This window comes from Suricata suricatta, chromosome 16, assembly GCF_006229205.1.
Source record: "Suricata suricatta isolate VVHF042 chromosome 16, meerkat_22Aug2017_6uvM2_HiC, whole genome shotgun sequence".
Classification (NCBI taxonomy): Eukaryota; Metazoa; Chordata; class Mammalia; order Carnivora; family Herpestidae; genus Suricata; species Suricata suricatta.
This window is the reverse complement of record NC_043715.1, coordinates 56,305,980-56,310,486: the sequence shown is the minus strand read 5'-3', so window position 1 is coordinate 56,310,486 and position 4,507 is coordinate 56,305,980. Positions and strand designations below refer to the sequence as shown.

Genomic DNA, 4,507 nt, shown 5'->3' with positions numbered 1-4,507 from the left:
ACCCAGAATCTAAAGCAGGTCCAGGCTCTGAGCTGTCAGCATAGAACCTGATTTAGGGCCTGAACTCATGGCTCGCCCTAAATCAGGTTCTATGCTGACAGCTCAGAGCCTGGACCTGCTTTAGATTCTGGGTCTTCCTCTCTCTCTGTCCCACACCTGTTCACATTATCTCTCCCTCTCTCTCTTAGGGTTTGAATTCATGAACTGTGAGATCATGACCTGAACCAAAGTCGGATGCTCAACTGACTCAGCCACTCAGGTGCCCCCAGTCTGTGACTTTTCAAAACGCATGGTCTATATGCTCTGGAGGCTGAGGGAGGATCAGAGGGCTGTGTAGGATCCATGTCAGCAACTCTCTTATCAAGATAAGATAATCAAGCCACTAAGTAGAGGAAGTGATTTGATCAGAAGGCGTCTTGTGACGTAACCATCCTGAGAGTCACAAACCAGCAATGCTATGGGGCTGCTGTGACGGGCAGCCCAGAAGGCAAAGTGGCAAAAAGCATCTGAAAGGAACTCTCATGAAAAGAGGAGTTGCATTACAGACCAGAATGGTCATAATTAAACCTAAAGACATTCATGCTGCCTTTTCTCAGATGGAAGCTGCCAGAACCAACTAGCTGTGCTGTGGTTAATGAAGTGCCATTTAACACTGGGCACCATCACTGGTTTTAACCAAACCAAGGTGAAAAAGCAACAAAACAGCAGAGGTTCCTCAAAAAATTAAAAATAGCCAAAGATACAAATGTAGGGAAAATGTCTAAACTCTTTCTATGAAGCCAGCATTACCTATATTCCAAAACCAGACAGAGACATCACAAAAAAGGAGAACTACAGACCAATCTCCCTGATGAACATGGATGCAAAAATCCTTCACAAGGTACTAGCCAACAAGATCCAACAATACACTAAAAAATTATTCACCACAACCACGTGGGATTTATGCCAGGAATGCAGGGCTGGTTCAATATCCACAAAAAAATCAGTGTGATTCATCACATCAATAAAAGAAAGGACAAGAACCACACCATCCTCTCAATAGATGCAGAAAAGGCATTGGACAAACAGTGGCACCCTTTCTTGATAAAAATCCTCCAGAAAGTAGGGATAGAAGGATCGTACCTCGAGATCATAAAGCCATATAGGAAAGACCCAACACTAATATCATCCTCCATGGGGAAAACCGAAAACCTGAGAGCTTTCCCCCTATGGTCAGGAACAAGGCAGGGAGATCCACCCTGGCCACTATTATTCAACATAGTATTGGAAGTCTTAGCCTTAGTGATCAGACAACACAAAGAAATAAAAGGCATCCAGATCGGCCAGGAGGAGGTCAAACTTTCACTCTTCGCAGATGATATGTCTATATGGAAAACCCAAAAGATTCTACACAAAACAACCCGCTAGAACTGATCCATAAATGCAGCAAAGTTGCAGGATGTAAAAATGAATGCACAGAAATCAGTTGCATTCCTATACATCAACAATGAAGCAACAGAAAATCAGTGAATCAATTCCATTTACAGTTGCACCCAAACCCATAAAATACCTAGGAATAAATCTAACCAAAGAGGTGAAAAATATACACACTGAAAAGTACAGAAGGCTTATAAAATTGAAGAAGACACACACACAAAATGGGAAAATATTCCATGCTCCTGGATAGGAATAACAAATATGGTTAAATGTCAATACTACTCAAAGCAATCTATATATTCAATGCAATACCTACTGAAATAACACCAGCACTCTTCACTGAGTTAGAAGAAACAATTTTAAAATTTGTATGGAACCAGAAAAGACCCTGAATAGCCAAAGAGATCTTGAAAAAGAAAACCAAAGCCAGAGGCATCACAATCCTGAACATCAAGCTGTATTACAAAGCTGTAATCATTAAGACACTGTGGTCCTGGCACAAAAACAGACATTCGGATAATGGAACAGAACAGAGAACCCAGAGATGGACGCATAAACGTATGGTAACTAATCATTGACAAAGCAGGAAAAAATATCCAATGGAATAAAAACAGTCTCTCCAGCGAGTGGTGCTGGGAAAAGTGGACAGCGACATGCAGAAAAGTGAACCTGGACCACTTTCTTACCCCACACACAAAAATAAACTCAAAATGGATGAAAGACCTAAATGCAATACAAGAAGCCATCAAAATCCTCAAGAACAAAGCAGGCAAAAACCTCTTTGACCTTTGCTGCAGCAACTTTTTACTCAACATGTCTCCAGAGGCAAGGGAAACAAAAGCAAAAATGAACTATTGGGATCTCATCAAAATAAAAAAGCTTTTGCACAGTGAAGGAAACAATCATCCAAACTAAGAGACAACTGATGGAATGGGAGAAGATATTTGCAAACAACATATCAGAAAAGGGTTAGTATCCAAAATCTATAAAGAACTTACCAAACTCAACACCCAAAAAAAACAATCCAGTGAAGAAATAGGCAAATGACATGAAGAGACACTTCTCCAAAGACGACATACAGATGGCCAACCAACACATGAAAAAATGTTTAACCTCATTTATCATCAGGGAAATACAAATCAAAACCACACTGAGATACCACCTCACACCTGTCAGAATGGCTAACATTAACATCTCAGGCAATAGCAGATGTTGGCGAGGGTGCAGAGAAAGAGGATCTCTCTTGCACCGCTGGTGGGTGTGCAAACTGGGGCAGCCACTCTGGAAAACAGAATGGAGGTTCTCAAAAAATTAAAAATAGAACTACCCTGTGACCCAGCAATTGCACTACTAGGTATTTATCCAAGGGATACAGGTGTGTAGTTTTGAAGGGGCACGTGCATCCAATGTTTATAGCTGCACTATCAACAATAGCCAAAGTGGGGCACCTGGGCGGCTCAGTCGGTTAAGTGTCTGGCTTTGGCTCAGGTCATGATCTCATGGTTTGTGGGTTCGAGCCCTGCATCAGGCTCTGTGCTGACAGCTCAGAGCCTGGAGCCTGTTTCAGATTCTGTATCTTCCTCTCTTTCTGTCCCTCCCCCACTTGTGCTCTGTCTCTCTGTCTCAAAAATAAATTTTAAAATATTAAAAACAATAGCTAAAGTACGGAAAGGTCCCAAATATCCATTGATGGATGAATAAAGAAGATGTGGCTATATATGTGCGTGTTTGTGTACACACACACACACACACACACACACACACACAATGGAGTATTATTTGGCAATCAAAAAGAATGAACTCTTGCCATTTGCAGCAACGTGCATGGAACCAGAGGGTATGAGGCTGAGTGAAGTAAGCCCATCAGTGAAGGATAGAGATCGTGTGTTTTCATTCATATATGGAACGTGAAAAACTTAACAGAAGACCATGACCATGAGGGAAGGGAATGGGAAAAATAGTTACAAACAGAGAAGGGGGGAGGGAAACCATAAGAGACGTTTAAATACAGAGAACAAACAGGGTTGACTGGGGAGGTGTAGGGGAGAGGTAAAAATGGGTGATGGACATTGAGGAAGGCAGTTGTTGGGATGAGCACTGGGTATTGTATGTAAGCGATGAATCATGGGAATCTACTCCCGAGGTCAAGAGCACACTGTATACGCTGTATGTTAGCTAACTTGACAATAATTTATATTAAACTAAAAGCTCTGAAACTAAAAAAACAAACAAACAGGAAAATAGAAACTATTTTGGTTTGGGATTTTGGATGAGATAGAGGAGGTTATTCGTGCAGTTTTGTTTTCATTCAGAGCAGCTCTTTGGGGACTCTCCTGCAGAGGAAAGACTCAGATACACTAGCATGTGGCCCCCTCCAAACCCTTGGCTGAGAGAACAAACAAAATCCGGATACAGATGAAGGGATATGGTCCGTGACTGTTGGTGATCTGTGAGCGGAGAAACGTTCCTGCGACCCTGTTGTCCTAACGCTCCCTGGCGGTGACTCAAGTTAATGGCTCTCTGCGAAGTGGGGGTGGGGGGGGAGAGGAGGAATGTGAGGGAAAATGAAGGGAATGTGGAAAATAGACACCCCCACCAGGAAATCACTGAGGGCATTTCATCCTGGCCCCATGGATATGCATGAGGATTTCAGATGCCGATTTTGTAGGAATGACTTAGGGATGAGGAATAGGCGAGTTGGTAAGATCAGTATGTTGGGGTCCTACACAGGACTGTCAGCAGTGACCTCGGACTGTGACCGTAGGACTTCAAGAGCCAGAGGATGGAGCCTCACGTCACTCAAGTACCCTTTCTGAAACCAGTACCTTCATCTCAACAGGGCAGAACACGCTACCCACGGGCACCGGGTGAGAAGCCGTTTCTGGACGCTGTGTGAGCTCGGTGGGTGTTACCTGAGTCCACATCAAGCACAACAAAGCCTCACAACTGTCCGGGGCCATCTCATGACTCAGGTCTCTGTGCAAGGACTCTCCTTTGATCCTGGTGGCGGGGAGCCTTCCCACTCCTTGCTGCTTCAATCTCTGACTTCCCATCTTTCTTTTCTATCCTCATGCCAAACGGGACAGTTGCA

General features: G+C 43.4%; 1 protein-coding gene across 1 annotated transcript in view; it reads right to left on the bottom strand.

Moving 5' to 3' along the window:
- NLRP2 (NLR family pyrin domain containing 2) overlaps positions 1-4,507 on the bottom strand; it is a 67,227-nt gene that overhangs the window by 18,579 nt on the left and 44,141 nt on the right. The window lies entirely within an intron of this gene.